Source organism: Gossypium hirsutum, chromosome A12, assembly GCF_007990345.1.
Source record: "Gossypium hirsutum isolate 1008001.06 chromosome A12, Gossypium_hirsutum_v2.1, whole genome shotgun sequence".
NCBI lineage: Eukaryota > Viridiplantae > Streptophyta > Magnoliopsida > Malvales > Malvaceae > Gossypium > Gossypium hirsutum.
Genome location: NC_053435.1, coordinates 3,559,652 through 3,580,851, shown reverse-complemented (window position 1 = coordinate 3,580,851; position 21,200 = coordinate 3,559,652). Strand labels below are relative to the sequence as shown.

The following is a 21,200-nucleotide window of genomic DNA, read 5'->3' as shown; positions in this document are numbered from 1 at the left end:
ACAGGCAACTGAAAATGATAAGCGAACTTTAAGGAGATTAGCTTACGACTACGTCTTGGATGGGGACATCTTGTACAAAAGAAGAAAGGACCAAGTACTGTTGAGATGTGTTGACGCCGTGGAAGCTAAGTTAATCTTGGAAGAAGTTCATGAGGGTGTTTGTAAGACGCACGCTAATGGTTTCACGATGGCTAGACAAATCATGAGGTTTGGATATTATTAGTCTACTTTGAAAGGGGATTGTATCAACTACGCCAAAAAATGCCATAAATGTCAGATTTATAGAGATAAGATTCATGTACCACCTTCACCTCTACACGTTATGACTTTTCCATGGCCTTTTTCTATGTGGGGCATGGATGTTATTGGGCCAATATCACCAAAAGCTTCAAATGGATATAGCTTTATTTTTGTGGTCATTGATTACTTCATGAAGTGGGTAGAGGCTGCTTCTTATGCGAATGTTACTAAGTCGGCTGTAAGTTATTTCTTGAAGAAAGAGATTATTTGTCAGTATGGGATGCCTAAAAGGATTATATCAGACAATGCACTGAACTTGAACAACAAAATGATAGCAGAAGTTTGCAGTCAGTTCAGGATTAAGCATCATAACTCTTCGCCGTATTGCCCAAAGATGAATGGGGCAGTAGAAGCTGCTAACAAAAACATCAAGAAGATAGTGGAGAAAATGACTGAAACCTACAGGGACTGGCATGAAAAGTTACCATTTGCACTCTTAGCTTACCGAACGTCTGTCAGAACCTCTACTGGGGCAATTCCTTTCTCGTTGGTTTATGGGATGGAAACAGTGTTACCCATTGAAGTGGAAATATCGTCTCTTCGAGTCTTGTCAGAGATAAAGTTGAATGAAGCTGAGTAGATACAATCGCAATATGATCAGTTGAACTTGATTGAGGAAAAGAGGCTAAAGGCCATTCGTCATGGTCAGATGTATCAGAAGCGAATGATGCGAGCTTACAACAAGAAAGTGCGACCAAGAGAATTCTACGAGGGGGATCTTGTGCTGAAAAAGATCCTCCCTATTCAGAAGGACTTTAGAGGAAAATGGATGCCAAATTGGGAAGGGCCGTATGTCGTGAAGAATGCCTTCTCTGGGGGTGCATTGATCTTAACAGAAATGGATGGAAAGAGTTTGCCCAATCCAGTGAATTCAGACTCAGTCAAAAAGTACTTTGTCTAAAGGAGAGAAGAATTCAGGGTGAAAACCCACAAAGGGCGCATTGAGTTTTCGAAAAAAAAATAGAGAGGCCAAGGTGAAAACCCGCAAAGGGCGCCTTGTGACCAAAGGGATTTTGAGTTGAAAACCCGAAAGGGCAGCTTAAATTTTGAAGAGCACACGGTAATCTTGCTATATCTGATTCAACGAAGAGTGAAGCGCGTTGCATATCGGGGCATCAACAAAGTACTTTGGATCTTTTAAACACATGTTGAATTCAAGAAAGTCTTCATGGAGCTGGCATATAAGCACTCAAGCGGCGATATCTAAGGCATCTAACTTTTGACTTGTTTGCTATATTTAGATTCTTTTTCTTCTCAAAGATAGGCTTTCAGATTAATTTCCTTTGCATTTTTGACAAATTTATTCAAATCTAATTATTCTCAAGATTAAATTCATCTTACATTATTCTTAAAGTATGTTGCATTAAAATAATGATAGATGAACTAAATAATTTTCACAAATGAAGTTTTGCTCATTACTCTAGAAATTTCTAGATAATACAAGAAACTAAAATAGAAGAATTGTTCGAAGAATTGTTCGAAGAATTCACGTAAGTGAGGTTTGAATGAACTCGAGGAAATTCTTTCTTTAGTCCAAAATGATGATTGGACAAATCAAACGATTCGATCCTAAGAGAGGATAATCTTACAGACATTTTTGGTGGGTCATAGCATTTGAAGAATGGTACAAACCCACAGGCTAAGTAGGAATGATTAAGGATAAACTTTGACGAAAGAATGAGTGGTGACGTCTGGAATAGGGGTCATATTCATAAACATTTTGCATTATAATAGGTTTAATTAGGAGCATTTGACTCACTTCGATCATAGCATCCTAATCATTAGGCATGAACTCATACACATTATATAGGTTATGTCCTTCAAGGGACAATGAAGATTGATGCGCCTTAACCCCCTAAGCAGTAGGGTAACAGGCTAAAGCATAGCAGATTTGGCTTTCACGTGTTTACGCTGAAGTAGATCTAAGATGATTTAACATCTCTGTATTGTCAGAGAACAAATCAAAGAAATAGATTTGGCATCTCCATATTCGACGGAGAGCAGATCGAAGACATAGTAGATCTAACCTTCGAATGTCTTCACATCGAAGTAGATCCAAGATGATTTGCCATCCTTGCGTTGACAAGAAGCAAATCGAAGACATAACAGATTTGGCTTTCACGTGTTTACACTGAAGCAGATCTAAGATGATTTGGCATCTCTGTACTGTCAGAGAACAAATCGAAGAAACAGATTTGGCATCTCCATATTCGACGGAGAGCAGATCGAAGACATAGCAGATCTGACCTTCATTGAAACAGATCCAAGATGATTTGGCATCTCTGTATTAGACGGGGAACAGATCGAAGACACAGTAGATCTGACCTTCATTGAAGCAGATCCAAGATGATTTGGCATCTCTGTATTAGACGGGAAGCAGATCGAAGACATAACAGATTGGACCTTCATTGAAGCAGATCCAAGATGATTTGGTATCTCTGTATTAGACGGGGAGCAGATCAAAGACATAGCAGATCTAACCTTCATGTGTTTACATCGAAGTAGATCCAAGATGACAGATTTGGCATCTCTGTATTAGACGGGGAGCAAATCGGAGATAATAGATTTGGCATATCTGTATTAGACGGTGAGTAGATTGAAGAAGCAGATTTGGCGTCTCTGTATTAGACGGGGAGCAGATCGAAGATAACAGATTTGGTGTCTCTGTATTAGACGGGGAGCAGATCAAAGATAGCAGATATCACCTTCCTGAGTTGCAGTGAAGCAGATTGAAGCCGTCAAGAGGCCATTTAAAGAAGATCAAGGATCAAGAACTCAAGACTCGGCGAGCCCGGGCAAAATTGGTCCTTTTATAGTCTTTGCTATATTCCTGTTACACAACAATGAGCAAAGAGGGGCAGCTGTAGACACTCTCGGGAAAATACATAGACGCCCTTAGACTGGAACTCTGCTCTGCTCTGCTCTGCTTCAGCTTCAGCTTCAGTTGCTGCCATTGCCATTGCCATTGCCTATCTTTTTTCCTCTGATCCTCTCTGTTCACAAAGTCTCAAATATCTTCTCACATTTTGACCGTAGAAAAAATAATGCACTTTTTGTTTGCATTTTCTTTTTCAAAATAAAATTAATGCGTCCAAAAACAAAAATAATAAACCCCCCAAAAAAACGATGTCCAAGTTCAGTCTAGAATTACAAATATAATTTGCCCCGATCGGAATGGCCCATTACTTGAAAAGATTTAAGGTCCATCTACAAGCTTGACTCATATGGAAATATAATCTTCAATGATATGCAATATTAGATATGATACAATCTTAGATATGATTGCAATCTTAGAAGATATGATTTTGTAATATTAGAGATTTAATTTGTAGATACCTTTTAATCTTAACCGTTGATGTAATTGATCTGTACCGTTGGATTTGAAGAAGTTCAACTATAAATAGAGGCCTCTCCCTTCATTGTAAACACACTGGAGTTTTGGGAAACAATAAAAATTTTTGAGAGCTTTCACTCAAATTTCTCTCCCTCTTACGTTCTTATTTTCTACGGTTTGTTCTTATTTTATTCTTTGTTCATCTTCGTTTTTCAATCCTTTTTATTTTGATTTAATCCATGTTTCCCGGATTTTTTTATATATTTTAATTTTTTTTAATTTTAGTATCATATCAAACTCTTTCATTTTTTAATAATTTTTTTTAGTATTACTCTTATTAAATTAATTTTTAAATTTTACTCAAATCATTATTTAAAAAAAACATATTTCATTTAATTGTCATATTTTATCCAAAAGTTTTTCTAAAATGAGGCAATATTTTTCGTATTTAGGAATTCGGGAAATAGTGCCCTAACATGCTGGGTTGCGATTTCTCGTTTGTCTAAATGCCTAAAGTATCCTTCTAAATAGATTTTGTAAATCACGAGATGATTTTAGTTACGAGAGTTTAAGAATATCGTGTCCTATCATGCTGGATGTGATGTTTGTATTCTTTCGGAGCTAAGGAATCTCGATTTTTTCAACTTAAATAATTCTGATTTTAAAAAAGGAATCCTATTTTTAAATCCTTTCAAATTTTTTACATTAAGACAGAAAACTATTCAATTTGGTACCAATTTTGGGCGTTGCGAGGGTGTTAATCCTTCCTCGTACGTAACCGACTCCCGAACCTATTTTCTTAATTTTCGTAGACCAAAACGTTTTATAAGGTGATCCAATCACACCTAAAAAGGTTGGTGGCGACTACCGTTTTCGTTTTTCAAAAGTCGATCCTCATTTTTCAAACAACCCTTTAAAAAATGGTTTCGACACATTACATCATAAATATATTCTGCATATACATTGATTTAATATTTGTTCCTTATATTATGCTTAAATTATTATTTACGCTATAAATTAAATACTTTACTGTTTGTATGATTATATATAATGGTTTAAGATTAGTCTCACGTTGAGCTGTTGTAAGCTCATTCCCCCTTTTTCTTACCTCTCAGGTAGCACAGAAAATTAAAACTCAGAATGGCATAGGAGAGGCTCAAACTAGTAACTCATTTTCCGTTATCGTTATAGTAAAAGATTTTATTAAAGCTATCTTTAATTATTTAATTTTGGGATTGAAATTATTAAGTATTTTTTTGCTTTTATAATGGAGGTTTGAAATTGTTTAACTTATTTATTTTAAAGCATGATATCTGGTAAAAAAATTTTATATTTGCATGCTTTTCGATTTAGAAAATCATTACTTTTAAATATTTTATGTTGCTTTATAAATACTTAAATGTTTTGATAAAAACTCTTTAAAATCTAATTTTTTTTCAAAATTACACCTCAACAATATTGTAATTGAATTGATAAGTAAAGCTGATTTAAATTAATGAATGTTTTTCCTAAAAACAAAAAGAAAATGATTTTCACATAAATCAACTCAAGTAAAAAGAATGTTCTTACAAGATCACCTCGATGATTGAATGTAACGCTTTTGATCTTGTCGAAAGTCCCAAGTTAGGTCAAGGGTGATACAAAAATTTTTTAATTGGAGTGATTTTAATCTCAAAATTATAACACTTTATGAGATATTGTATTTATATAAAATAATTATCTAAAATTATATTGAAAACGAATTATATATAAATCTTACGTATTTTTTCATTTTAACTGAAATTTTTTAATTAAAATTTTCGTTGAACTTTATGGTTTCCCACATTGGTATGTTCTTCCCTAGTAAATATTTCCGTGTTTCATAAAAGCATGATATTGATATTCATAATATATACCATTTTGGGTAAGTAATATCATGGCTACTTTGACAATATGATATAAATGGGAATTTCTCATTTCGAAGTCAATATAAGCTGTTCTGATTGTGACTTGTAGAGAAGAAGACAAAGGCTAAATGCCAAATCTATATATAGTGTCCCGACAGGTGACTGAGTATATGTCCTAAGCAACTTAAACTCTTTCTAAGAACATGATGGCAGTACTGTTTGTATATCTTGGATTTATGGTTTTTGGAATAATTTTTCTTTGTTTTCTCTATCGTTTCATAGACAACAATGGCCTCCCTCGAAACTGGCCACTTGTTGGGATGATTCCCATGTTACTTCTCAACATCCATCGCCCTCACGACAAAGTTGCCCAAATCCTCAGACGAAGCAATGGCACCTTCTTTTATACAGGACTTTGGTTTACTAATACTAGCTTCTTAGCCACCTCGGATCCTGAGAATGTGCGTTATATATTGAGCTCCAACAGTTCTGTTTATTTGAAAGGTCCTGAATGGCTGAAGCAGTTTGATATCTTCGGCGAAGCACTTTTCAATTCCGACGGTGAGGCATGGAAACGTCACCGCAGAGTTTTCCATGCTTTCTTGAATCACCCTCAGTTCCGGCAATCACTTTCAAAGGTTCTCCATCAACGTATAGAGGAAGCGCTTGTTAAAGTTCTTGAATATGTTTCTGGACGAGAGATGGTGGTGAACTTGCAAGATTTGTTGGTAAGGCATGCGTTTGACATTGGTTGCATAACGGGCGTGGGCTTCAACCCTGGGCTGCTCTCCATTGAATTCCCTGAGAATCGATTCCACAAAGCCATGAGTGATACTTTGGAGGCAGCTTTTTACAGATATGTAATGCCTGACAGTCTTTGGAAGTTGCAGAGTTGGCTTCAGATTGGGAAAGAGAAGAAACGGAGTGATGCTTGGAAGGCTTTCGATGATCTTTTAACACAATTTATATCGACCCAACGCCACAAATCCAAGAAATCAGTGGCATCCTCAGGCTCAAATGAAGAGAATGATTTCAATTTCTTGAACTGTTACCTGACAGGACATGAGATAACAGGCCCAACACCAAAACACAGTCTTATAAGAGACAACCTTGTACATTTTTGTTTGCCAGTGATGATACTTACAGTTTAACTCTCACTTGGTTCTTCTATCTCATCTCCAAGGCACCCATGGTTGAAAACAAGATCAGAGATGAAATAAAGAGACACTTATCAATGAAACAAGTAGAGGGGGGCTTGCAAATACCATCCAACTACGACGAGTTGAGTAAACTAACATATCTTCATGCAGCGTTGTGCGAAACCCTAAGACTACATCCACCGATTCCGTTCGAATTCCGAACATGTACAAAGCAGGACTTTCTTCCGAGCGGTCATCGGGTCCATCCAAACACCCGAATCATAATTGGAATACATGCAATGGGAAGGATGGAAAGCTTATGGGGAGAAGATTGCTATGAGTTCAAGCCAGAAAGATGGATTAGTGAAGATGGGAAGATTAAACGAGAGTCGCCAACTAAATTTAGCGCATTCCTTGCGGGGCCAAGGATTTGTCCAGGGAAAGAGGTGTCGTTTCTGTTGATGAAGGCTACCGCAACAGCCATCATTCATAACTACAACTTTCATGTGGTGGAAGGGCAGAATATTGGTCCCAAAAACAGTGCGTTTTATCAGATGAAGAAGGGGTTAATGGTTAGGGTTAAGAAGAGATGGAGTTGAGAAATTTGGCTTTACGTTTGAACAAGTAATTAAGAAGTTACCGTATATATTATATAAAGAAGAATACTTATAATTACAAGTGATTTCCTTCGTGTGTCTCAGATTCCATCCATGGAATCAGACAATTGTCAGTTAAATGTATCTATGTCTTAAGTGTAATGGATTACTGTTCGTTTAATAGTGGAAAGAGAAAAGCTTATGTAAAAATTAAAAGGTAATCCAACTGTTTCGGAATTGATTGATAGTTAATAGTTGATTGCAATAACTGATTTGATGAATTAATTTTATTAACTGTTTATTTGAAAGTATTTAGTAAAATTTAATTGATATGTGTAAAATGATAAATAAGGATATGACACGTTTTATTGTTAAGTATTTATTTGTTTATAATACTTTAGCATTTATTGGGTAAAATTATTTAAATAAAACACTATTACCAAAGAATTAAAAATATCCATTATAAAAATTAATTAGTGAATATTTTTAAAAATTTAAATAAACAAATTTCTTAAGTTCCTTATTAGAAAATATTAACCTTGTGAAAATTGATAAATATTAATAGTGTATCAGTATAATTGTAAACTATATTCTTAATGATAACTATGTCATGTTCTTAGAATGTAAATTAGTAATAATTATGCCATACTCTAAATAAATTTGACAAGTAGCATATTTCAATTAATATAAAGTTGTATAAGCAATTATTTTACACAAGTAAATTGAAAATAAATTAAGAGTACATAAATATTCAAGGATGAATGGACTCGATTGAAAATTTCTCATGGCAATGTTGATTTTTGTAGATACATGGTGGATTTTTTTTTTGAGATTTAATATGGACTTTGGAGGTGAAAGTGAAAATGAGAGAATGGAGGCTACTGATATCTTGACACCCTTATTAGATTTGAGAACATGTGGCAAAGGGAGTAACTTTTGAACAAGTATGGTTAGATATGTCATTCCACATATCTCATTCTCAATCAACTATTGAAAAAAGTTGTCTATCCCAGCGTTTTTGTTTTGGAGGTATTAATTAGCTCAACAAGCTCTTGAAAGCTCCATTCATCGAACACTACAATTAAAGGTTTTGACCACCCAATTCTCCATTTGTGCCCAAATCAGTTAAAAAAGGCCAAAAACTCTATTTACCAAACACCCAATATGTAAAAGTTATTAGATTATACTCGCTTATTACATGGGTAAAAATAATTATGTAATAAATTTGTTGAAGTAAGATATGTTGAATGAAGCTGAGTGCTCATTGTAGGCTACCGTTGAGGCAACTTATTACTTGTCTTATTTGGTTTGGTAATTTAATGAAGAAAATATTTGGACTTATCAATTTGCTGTTATTTTGAAGATATTATGATCCATCTATGGAAACCAATCTTTGGCTTTTGAAAAATAAATTGAATACAAGTGAATCAATTTAACCCTTAGAATATGGAGAATTGATGAAGATTGAGTTGCCGATTTGGAGATCATATCTTTGATTGATTGTGATTTGATTATTAATGATGTATTAACTATTTTAAGGAGTTAATTAGTGTTCACTTAGATTCTATGTCAGCAAGCTAAAAATTATATATTCTTTGAGGCTTGTCTAGGTTTTGTACGAGAGTTTATTGAGTGCATTCTAATATGTTCATTGAGGAACTGTTTTTGTGATAGAGTGCAAACTAAATTGTAAATATTGTTGAGTGTTGATTGGTCAAGATCTTAAAGGGAGGATTTGGAAGTGAGTTTTCTGGTCTTTAGGTACAAATGTGAGATCTCTATACTTGGAGAGTAATAGAGTGTGAATTACTTGTTGTTTTGTGGATTAAAAATAGTCATTAAGCTAGGCTCCGTAGGCAAACCTTATGTTTAAGTTATTAGGTATATTTAAATTCTTGCGAAATTATTATGTTTAATTTGTTTGGATTGTTATTTAACTACTTTTGTTAATTTACTTTTATTTATTGTTAATTATAGATAAATTTTAATTAATTTTTATTTTATATTGTTCTGCGGATTCAAATATCCAACATATGATTGAAAATGTTAAATTCAAATTATTTTTACAAATTCAAATTATGTTTGGATTGATATTTAATTTGGATTCAAATTTGAATAATAATTAGCGAATTGAAATAATCCAAAAATTGGCGATATTCCACATGCTTCCATTTCTATGTATAGTTAATAATTGTTAAGTAATTTTAATTATTTCTATTCATTTTCTACTTTTTTCTCTATAATAAAGTGTTAAAAATATTTTAATGAGATTTAATTATGTGGTTAAGGTTTGTATATAAATTTATGTGAAGGAGAATTTTTTTATATTAAACAATATCATATTTCTTATTTATTTAGTTTTGATTTTTTTAAATACTAATTAAGGTAGAGATAATATAATTTTTTGGTCTCTGAATTTGGAAACTATGTTTATTTTGGTATCTGTTTTTTTTTTGTTCACTTTGATAATTAAATTTGGCAACTAGATTCATTTTGGTCTTTGAACTTGGATTTCATCAAGATTTAATGATGTAACCAATGTTATTGCAACATGATTGGATTGGTTGGTTGGACTGAAAACCAACCAATATACTGGTCTAAACAAAAATGTTGAATCAATTGAATTGAAAATTGCTCCAAAAAGATCAAAATTGAAATTTGGAACAAAAGCTAGTAATTAAACAGGTTGAATATGTTTAATAATTTTTTATTTTTTATAAATTTTTCATTATTTTTTTAATTATTGTTGGTTTTGTAGTTAAACTACAAAGTGTCATGTCATCAAACTTTTATATTTTTTAAGTTTAGGAATCAAAATTGATTTAATTGTCAAATTCAGATACCAAAACAGACAAATATATATATATATATATAAGTATCAAAATGGACTTAATTGCCATGTTTAGAATAAAAAATTATATTAAGGATGTGAAGTGGTTTTAATCCTCAAATTAAAACACTTCATAAGATTATTGTATTTATATCAAATAATTATCATAAAAAATATATTAAATATAATTCTTATTTTTTTTCCATTTTAACTGAAATTTTTTAATATCAATTTTCGTTCAACTTTCTTGTTTCCCATATTGTTACGTTCTTCCCTAGTAAATATTTTCGTAAAAGCATGATATTGATATTCATAATATATACCATTTTGGGTAATTACTATCATGGCTACTTTGACAATATGATATAAATGGGAATCTCTCATTTCAAAGACAATATAAGCTGTTCTGATTGTGACTTGTAGAGAAGAAGACGAAGGCTAAACGCTAAATCTATATATATAGTGTCCCGATTGGTGACTGAGTATATGTCCTAAGCAACTTAAACTCTTTCTGAGAACATGATGGCAGTACTGTTTGTATATCTTGGATTTATGGTTTTTGGAATCATTTTTCATTGTTTTCTCTATCGTTTCATAGACAACAATCGCCTCCTTCGAAACTGGCCATTTGTAGGGATGATTCCCACGTTACTTCTCAACATCCATCGCCCTCATGACAAAGTTGCCCAAATCCTCTGACGAAGCAATGGCACCTTCTTTTATAGAGGACTTTGGTTCACTAACACCAGCTTCTTAGCCACCTCGGATCCTGAGAATGTACATTATATATTGAGCTCCAACAGTTCTGTTAATTTGAAAGGTCCTGAATGGCTGAAACAGTTTGATATCTTCGGTGAAGCCCTTTCAAGTCCGATGGGGAGGCATGGAAACGTCACGGAAAAGCTTTCCTTGCTTTCTTCAATCACCCACAAATCCGGCAATCACTTTCAAAGGTTCTCCATCAACGAATAGAGAAAGCGCTTGTTGAAGTGCTTGAATATGTTTGTCGACGAGAGATGGTGGTGAACTTGCAAGATTTGTTTGCAAGGCATGCGTTCGACATCGGTTGTATAATGGGCATGGGCTTTAACCCTGGCGTACTTTCCATCGAATTCCCAGAAAATCGATTCCACAAAGCCACGAATGCTGCTATGGAAGCAGCTTTTTACAGATATGTGATGCCTGACAGTCTCTGGAAGTTGCAAAGTTGGCTTCAGATCGGGAAAGAGAAGAAACGAAGTGATGCTTGGAAGGCTTTCGATGATCTTTTAACACAATATATATCGATTCAACGCCACAAATCCAACAAAACAATGGCATTATCAAATGAAGACAATGATTTCAGTCTCTTGAACTGTTACCTGACAGGTCATGAGATAACAGGCCCGACAGGCCGACACCGAAGGATAGTCTCATGAGAGAGAACATTATACAATTTCTGTTTGGAAGGTACTTACAGCTTAACAAGAGAAGAAATGAAGAGACACTTATCAATGAAACAAGTGGAGGGGGGCTTGCAAATACCATCCAACTATGACGAGTTGAGTAAGCTAACATATCTTCATGCAGCGCTTTGTGAAACCCTAAGGCTATATCCACCGGTTCCTTTTGAATTCAGATAATGTACAAAGCCGGACTTTCTTCCGACTGGTCATGGGTGGACCGGAGCACCCGAGTCTTAATAGGAATACATATGCAATGGGAAGGATGGAAAGCTTATGGGGAGAAGATTGCTATGAACTCAAGCCAGAACGGTGGATCAGTGAAGAAGGAAAGATTAAAAGAGAGTCTCCAAGCAAATTTTGCGCATTCCTTGCAGGACCAAGAATTTGTCCAGGGAAAGAGGTGTTGTTTCTGGTGATGAAAGCGACCGCCGCTACGATCATGCATAACTATAATGTTGATGTACTTGAAGGCCAAAATATTAGCCCCAATAACAGTGTGCTTTGTCAGATGAAGAAGGGGTTAATTGTTAGTGTTAAGAAGAGACGGAGTTAAGGAATTTGCAGAATCAAAGCGATAATTAAGAAACCTCGTTTGGCCTGATGGTCAAGTTCCTCTTATAATTCAAAAATAAAAATAAAAATTTGTAATCAAGAAGTGTTACCATATATATACTTATATAATCATATAGTCTAACGTGGGGTAATGTTTTTATCAATTAAAAATTGCACTGGATTGAGTTAAAAGTTAATTTAAATATTTAATTATGTTTTTATATTTTAGACAATTAAAGTTTATATTATTATTTATTTGTGTTTGTTGTTTTGCCTTATTTTTTTTAGATATTTTCCTGTATTTTAATTTTTATGAATTTCTTTTAATTTTTTTCATGATAAGTAGAAGATTTTGATATATTAAAAGCAAATAAAGAATCAAAAGTATTAGTAAGCTGCAAGTCAAGAGACGGAGTGGTGTCTCCATTTTTACCGCAGACTGTGCCTTTCAATCAGCTGCCTCCTACTAGACCATATTAAATATAGAAAAGGATTCAAACAAATGATTCCCCCACCAAAGTTAATGATATTATTGATGCGCTACCCATTTTGTTGACTTGTGTACGTCCTATTAATTTTAGGCTGACTTTAGTTGATGTTTTTACCAATTGAATGATGCAAAGTTAGTTTAAATATTTAATTATGTTATGTTTTATAAAGGTAAATTATTTGCGTTGAGAAATTTTTATGTTTCAAGGTTGGTCATGGAGTAAAGAAGAAATTATCAAGCGATCACTTAGTTGGTCCAAGTATTATTTACATCTTCCAAAGATTAATTCTAATACAACGCATGTGTTGGGCGGCAAGTATAATTAGATAGATTGTTGGTTGCAGTTAAAAACTGATGGGTTGATTAAAGCAGATTCAGGATTAACTGCTGTTGGCGAGTCTTGAGGAATGATTGAGAGGAGTGAATTTTGGGCTTCAATTGTAGGTTGGGTTTTAGGTATTCTTGATAGCAAACTGATAGTTTAGAATTCATTGAAGCTATCGAAGATTTCTAATTCGAAATTAGTTAAAATGATTCTAACATTATTTAAAAAGCATATGTCATTAGGGTCTACATTACATTTCAAGAGAAAATAACAAAAAAGTTAATCATATAGTTAAGATGACTCTCAATAAAAATAAAATTTTAAATTTGTTTGTAGAATATCCTTGTAATTTAGATTAATTGATAAAAAAAATCTAAATTTTAATTTTGTAATATTTTATGTTAGGATTTTTTTTTCTTTTCCAACAAAAGTGCCTTTAAGGCACCGACCCTTGTTAGATGGGGATGTAAGGAAATATTTAGTATGTTTTCTTTTCCCAATTAACCTATCTCAACATTCATTGGTTAACGAAATATTGTTCACAATTTCAATATAAATTTTATAATTTCTCATTTTCAATAATCTCTTTCTTCATTTTTTTTTCTTCCTACGTAAATCCAAGTCTTTATCATGGGATTTATAAAATTATTTTTTTCTATATAATAGTTTTGAAAAAAAAACATTTTTCTAAAGAAAATAACTACAAATATTAACATTTTTAAAATGATGCTTTATTTTTTAAATTTTAAAAATTTCTTATATAAAAAATGTAATTTTCAATGAAAGTAATTAAAATAAAATAAAAATATAATTTAATCTTAAATTATTATAAAAACATTTTATTAATATTAAAATAAATATTAACAAAACTTTAAATTTAATAATAAAAAATAAAAATAAATTGGTCTACATTGATTCTACGAATATTGATTACATTGACTGTTGCTCTAATTACTCGACATTGTTAGACTATAATTTTTTTTATTAATTTTTATTTTAATATTATATACTTTATTTGTTACTATAGTTTTGGTATGTCTATAAGATATATATAATATATATAATATTACATGATTTTGGTATATATATTTGGTATGCAAAATGTTAAGATAAATATTGTTTGTTAAGTTAATTGTAAGTCAATTACTAGCAGTTAATTTGGTTAGTTCTGATATTATTGTTGCTAGCAAAAGTATTCCTTGTTGTATAAATACCCTAGCTCAAGTATTCTTAGGTATGAAAGACTGAATGAAAATGAAACTTTAAGCATTTTGTTTCTATCTTTGTTGTATTGTTTAACATGGTATCCAAAGTCTCTCTCCTTACGGATTTTTTAGGACTTGTGGAGCATTGATGGCTATTCCTATTGCACCAGCAATGGTTTCTGATTCAGTTTTTGATAGTCGCTTCTTTTCCACCAAGAAGATTAATATTCTTCTTGATGACTCCAATTATTTGCTATGGTGTCAACATGTGCTTCTTGCAATAAAAACTTACAAGCTGCAACATTTTCTTGATCCTCAAACTGTTGTTCCTCCATCGATGATCTCTAATGAAAATGGTGTGCTTCAAGAAAATCTTGCTTTTTTGTTGTACGAGCAACAGGACAGTGCGCTTGCATCTCGGCTTCTTTCTTCTGTTAGCTAAAGTGTGTTGCCTCAACTTATTAGCATGGATTCCAGTGCACATATATGGAATACACTTGCTACTATATATGGTAGTAAGTCCACATCTAGGTTAATGTTTTATAGACGTGCTCTCCATTCTCAGCGCAAGGGAGATTTGTTAATGAAGGATTTCTTGATGAAGGTTAAAGGCTATAGTGATAGTCTTGCTAGTTGTGGTGAGATCATTAGTGAGCATGAGCATGTTATTTCCATTCACAATGGTCTATCTCCCGAGTATGAATCAATTGTAACTGTCATAACAATAAGTCAACTACCTTCTAGTGTTCAGAATTTACTACTATGATTCTTGATGCTGAAGCATGAATACAATATGCTGTAGCTGAGATTCCTAGTTCAGCGAACATAGTTACTCATCAACAGACTACTTCAGTAGTAGATACTAATTCAACTCCTACTTATCATCTTGCTTCAAATTCCTCACGTGGTTGAGGACGTGGTCGCATGTCTGGATCTCGCATTCAATGCTAGCTTTGTGGAAAAATAGGGCATCTTGTTGATTATTGCTATTATAGGTTTGATGCTACTTACAAGAGTAGTGGTTATCAACCTTCACAAGCAAATTTGTGTATGTTTGGTAATGGATCATCAATGCCATCATGGGTGCCTTCATTTAGTTTACCAATGTCTTCTCCTAAAATGGCTCCATATGGAAATTGGGTTTCTCACCTTCTCCAACTCCTACAAGTGCATGGTTCAACCTATTTTATCTAACATCGCAACCTAGAAGTGCTTTAACAACTACTTCTGTCTTAAGTCCCAATCCTCAAGCTTATGTTGCTATGCCTAATACTATTGGAGATAATACTTAGTATTCAGAATTTGGTGCCACACATCATCTCACTCACTCTACTTTAATAATGGAACAAAGCACTCCATATAATAGCCCAGCTAAAGTGTTTGTGGGCAATAGATTTTTTCCTTACCTATTCTTTATACTGGTCAGACATCTTTACTTACTCGTTCTCGTTTGTTGTATATGAGGTCTCTTTCATTTGTACCTAGTATTATTAAAAAACCTGATCTTTGTGTCTAAATTTGCAAAGGATAATCAAGTGATGTTTGGGTTTTTTCCTACTAGATGTCAAATGCGTGATTTTCTGACTCGAGATATACTTCTTCAATGATTGGTTTGTGATGGTCCCTACAAGTTGCATTTAAATGCTCCTATCAAATTTACTGTACCTGCTGCTTGAACACAGTGTCTTGCTGCTGTCAAATCCGTTCCTTTAGCTGTATGGCTGCTAGACTAGGGCATACATGTTTAACTACACTTAAGAAAGTTTTGACTCATTGTAATTGTGACGGCCCTAATTTGACCCAAGTCGGAAAGTGGTTTCGGGACCACAAAACCAAGTCACAAAAAATTATTTAAATGCTCTTTTCTATGTTTATTATATGTGAAGTTTCATGTATGAAAGTACCGTGTTTAATTTTGTCATTTGAATGTGGAATTATTAAAAAGGACTTATGTGAGAAACTTGAAAATGTGATAGGTTAATTTGTAGTGGCCAAATATTGTATGGTTTAAAATATGGGGACTTGCATGTCGAATACCCATTCCTTAAGTTGGTGGACGGCAAGGTTAGTGGATGATTGACATTTTATGTCTTTTATATTAATTAATTAAATGTTTAATGGATTAATAATATGAAATATGAATTTTTATTAAAAGAAAAGGGTGATAAAAACAAAGTTGGTTCATCTTTTTCTTCTTCCATTGCCGTACCTAAAGAAAGAAAAGAAGAAATTGGAGTTAAGGCATTCGGTCACCTTTAAGTTGATTAAGGTATGTTTAATGCTCTTTCATTGAAAATCTTTGTATATTTGGAGTGGTCATCAAGTATAAAAGCTAGCTCATGGTAAAATTTTTGTAAATTGATGAATATGACATTCGGTCATGGATGTTTGTATTTCTTTGATGTTGTTTTTGATGCTTTTGTGTATTGAGGGTTGATAATAGATGAGTTGAGCTTGGTAAAATTGAATAATTGTGGCTTAATTGTTTAATGGCAATTGGCTATTATGGTGAAATGCAAAGTTAATATTTAGTTGCTAGTATTTATATGCGTGTTAGCCGAATTTGAACTTGAATAATGATTTGAGCAAATGTTGAGTATTAAAATGTTAGAAAAAGAATATTTGTCGTTTGAGTGATTTGAGAAAAGGATGTTTGAATGTCTAAAGGTTCGGATTTATGCATTAATGATATGATTTTGAATCATGTAAGCTTAATGGAATGTGAGTTATGTTTATGCATAAGTGAAATTGTATATTCGGCCAACCTAGGTTTCTATGATATTGAAAATGGAAATTAATCATGTTAAGTGACGAATGGTAGTTGACTAAGGATTAATATGTATCTTACATATACATGTTAGGATGATGATTGTTAGGTGGGAAATAAGTATAGTTATGAGGTATAAATATGTTAAGATGAATGAATTATGCATTTGGTCTTAAGGGTGTGTACAAATGAAATGTTAAATTGTTTGTATTTTAAGGCCGAATGTGTTTAAGGTTAAAGGATGAATTAATTAATTGTATTTGGGATGAATAGACATAAAAAAAATGTCAAATGTAATATTTGGTCAAGGAATGGTTCAAATTGATGAAAATAGAAAGGTCAAAGATGACCTATAATGTATATGACTTTTGTTTACTATGATCTATATGTGTGAAAGTCGAATATATATATTATATTTTTGAAGTAATGATTGAATAGTCGAATAATGACTAGTTTAAAATTGTTGAATTTAAGCTCAAGAGCATAGAGGGGCAAATTCGAATAAGGGGAAAGCTAAAGTAGTTGAATAGCCGACCCGTAGTTGTTCAGAAATACTCGAGGTAAGTTTTAAGTATTTAAACATAAGTTATTTGTGAATGAATCATGATATGTCACGGGAATTTAGCCATACCTTTAGTATATATACATATATATACATGCATAAAGCCGAATGGTATGCATGAAAGTGAAATAAGGAAATTGTTATGATTATATTGCCGTAAGTTATATTCATGAGATGGAAGATATGTAATGGTAAATTAAGAAGCAATAGTGTGATAGTTATTAAGTGATTATATGTGAATGAAGTCTAAGTGGACTAATGTGATTAACTTGTGTGAAATGCATAAATATAAGAGGTGCATATGTTATGATTTTGTGAAATTTATATTCGAATTATTATTCGGGCCTATGGCTCAGCAAGCTTTTAGCTGGTGAAATTGTTTCGGCCATGAGCCTAGCTGACATAATGCCGGTGAATGAGTTTCGGGCTTAATGTCTAGTAGGCCTCGTGCCAGTGATAAGTTCAGGTTTATACCTAGCAGGCTAATTGCCGGTGAAATAATAAAAGTTTATGAATATGAGATTTATGCTATACGGCATCTAGATTCGTTCGATAGATTAAATTGTCCAGGTACGTATAAACTGTTTATGCATATGAGGATAATGTGAATTAAATTACGAAGTGAAACGAGAAGTATATGAAATGTGGTTGTGTATATTTATATTCGGCCATTTTGAATTTAGTACATGAAAGTATATGTTATATATGTGATTATGATCATTGAAATTATATGTGAATGCAGTGCTCTGAATTAACTCTATAAAGTTGAATCAAAGAATTACTTCGAGTCATTTAGATGGTGTGATTATGTAATTCGAACTTTGAAGAAATGATAAGTCAATGAAATGGATTTAATGTGGCTATGAATATTCGGCTAATTAATGTTGCATTTTGAATATGTTACATGTGAATAATGTGTATAAATAAGTTTTGCTATTTAAAATACTTAAGACTTACTAAGCTTAATTGCTTACTGTGAATGTTTTTGTGTTTGTCCTATTTTATAGATCTTGTTTGAAAGCTATGAGCTCGGGGATTCAAGTCTAAAGTCATCCACACTATTGTCACTGATTTGGTACTTTTTGATAGTTATATTTTGAAAGATGGCATGTATAGGCTTAGCTCTCTTTTGAAACAAGTTATATTTTGAATTTGTAAATATTCTAGCTATGCGAAAATGGCTTGCTTAATTCCTAAACATGAGTATATGGTTCAATGGAGTTATATGTCGATTATTTTGAAATTTATTAGTTATTTTGATTTGGTTAAAATTCGTTCATGGTTGAAAGATCAAAGAAACTATATTTTATGCATGATTGATTATGAATGGCTAGTCTGATCTGTCTTCTGATAGGTAATACCTTGTGAATCTATTCCGGTGACGGATGAGGGTCTCAGGGTGTTACAGTAATGTACCTGTGTGTGATAATAAAAATTTGGTTGATTGTGTTGCTTGTCATCTGGGCAAAGAACATAAATTGCTTTTTCTATTTTAAATCCAAATACACTGCTCCTCTTCAAATAATGGCTGTAGATGTTTGGGGGCTAGCTTCAGTATGTTCTAATGGTTTCTCTTATTATGTTGTTTTTACATATGCTTATACCAGATACACATAGCTTTATTTTTTGAAGAAAGAGTCAGATGTTGCTACAATTTTTTCTTAATTTCACCAGCAAGCTGAAAGAATACTTGAGGTTAAATTAAAATTGCTTTAGGTGGATGGATAGGGTGAGTTTCAAGTATCAAAATGGTATCTTTCAAAAAGAGGTATCTCAAAGGCTCAAGTGTCCTTACACCTCTGAGAAAAATGGTATTGTTGAGCGAAAACACAGACAAGTTATAGAATTTGGTCTCTCCATGCAGGCTTATACGTGTATACCATTGATTTACTTGTATGAAGCTTTCAGTAATGCACTTTACCTAATAAACAAGTTACCCTCTCTATCTCTTGGCAATATCTCTCCTTATGAATTTTTTTTGTGTTAAACCTAATTATCTGCCACTTAGAGTGCTTGGTTTTTTTTTATGTTTTCCTAACATTAGGCCTTCTAACGCTAACAAACTTCAATTTCGATCAGCTTCATGTACATTCTTAGGTTATTCTCCTCAACACAAAGGTTACAGGTGCTGAGATCCTTCAAGTAGGGTGTTTGTGTCTCATTATGTCACTTTTCATGGAAGTATTTTTCCATTTAAAAATAATCTACATACCCCCAAGTTGTCCAGTAGTCCCTCAACTGTACTATCTAATTCTAAATTAATTATATTTCCATCCTCCTTAGTTGCAAATCAAGGGTCACCTCACGAGTCCATAAATTTATCTCTATCATCTAATACACTAATGAATTCAACTTTTATATCAGCTAATCCTAGTGTATCAACATCTTCACCTTCTAATAATATGTTAGTCGTTTCCTATCTACCAACTCAATGTCCAACTCAAGGTCAGCCATCTTAGGCCACTAATAATCATCCTATAGTTACTTATAGCAAAGTAGGAACCTTTAAACCAAAAGCATATGTCACCAGGGTAACTAGTTCATTTGATATTGTACCTACTTATGGTTTATCTGCTATTGTACCTACTAATATCCATGAGGCAATGAGCTCATCTTGCTAGTAAGATGCGGTGAAAAGTGAGTTACAAGCTATTCTAAAAAATAATACTTGGAGCCTTTGCTTTCTCCCACCTTCTAGGAGATCAATTGGTTGTAAGTGGTTGTTTAGAGTGGAGAAGAAGCCTGGTGGATTTATGGATAGGTATAAAGCAAGACTAGTAACTAAGGGGTTTTCTCAATATCCTAGTTCTAATTTTTGTAATACTTTTAGCTCTGTGGTTTGAGTTGTAACAATATGGACTATTCCGGCAATTATTGTTATTAATGGATGGGTGTTAAAGCAAGTTGATGTGAATAATGCTTTCCTTAATGACACATTGTTTGAGGAAATTTATATGGATCAACCACTAGGTTTTGAGATCCATGGAGCCAATGGAGAACAACTTGTGTGTAAATTGAACAAGGGACTGTATGGTTTAAAACAAGCCCCTCGAGCCTAGATTCATACCTTGAGGCAACATTTGCTGGAGTACCTTGGTTTTCAAGCTTCTAAAGCTGATCCATCATTGTTTTTTTGAATAATTGATGCTTCAACATTTTTCTAATGGTATATGTAGATGATATAGTTGTGACAGGTAGCTCATCTGAAGAAATCAAAAAGGTCATTAAGTAGCTTCACAACAAGTTCTCTCTTAAAGACATATGTGAACTTCACTTTTTTCTAGGTATAAAGGTTCATTGCACCTTTGTGGTGATTTTTTTTCTCTCAGAAAAAGTATGTTTCAGATTTGCTTCATAGCACAGGCATGGCTACAACCACTACTACTCTTACACTTATGGTAGCCACTCCCAAGTTTACTATTGCAGATGGTAGTCCACTTGTTGATGTTCATGAATATTGGAGTGTTATTAGAAAACTACAATATGTGTGCATTACACAACCAGAGATTGCATTCTGTGTTAACAAGCTTAGTTAGTGTATGAGTGCACATTGTAACACTTACTAAAAGGCTGTAAAGAGACTGTTAAGGTATCTGAATAGCACTATGAATTATGGTTTGTATTTCACAAAAGGGTAGTTTGACCTAATTGGCTACTTTGATGATGATTGAGCCTCTATTATCAAAGATAGAAGATCAACTACAAGCAATTACATTTATCTTGGTTGTAATCTAGTTGCATAAAACTCCAAGAAGCAGCCTGTTGTATC

General features: G+C 33.1%; 2 pseudogenes; both read left to right on the top strand.

Moving 5' to 3' along the window:
* The first annotated feature begins 5,705 nt into the window (after positions 1-5,705).
* LOC107931856 (alkane hydroxylase MAH1-like) lies at positions 5,706-7,507 on the top strand (annotated as a pseudogene).
* Positions 7,508-10,502: 2,995 nt separating this feature from the next.
* LOC107939496 (alkane hydroxylase MAH1-like) lies at positions 10,503-12,228 on the top strand (annotated as a pseudogene).
* Positions 12,229-21,200: the final 8,972 nt, after the last annotated feature.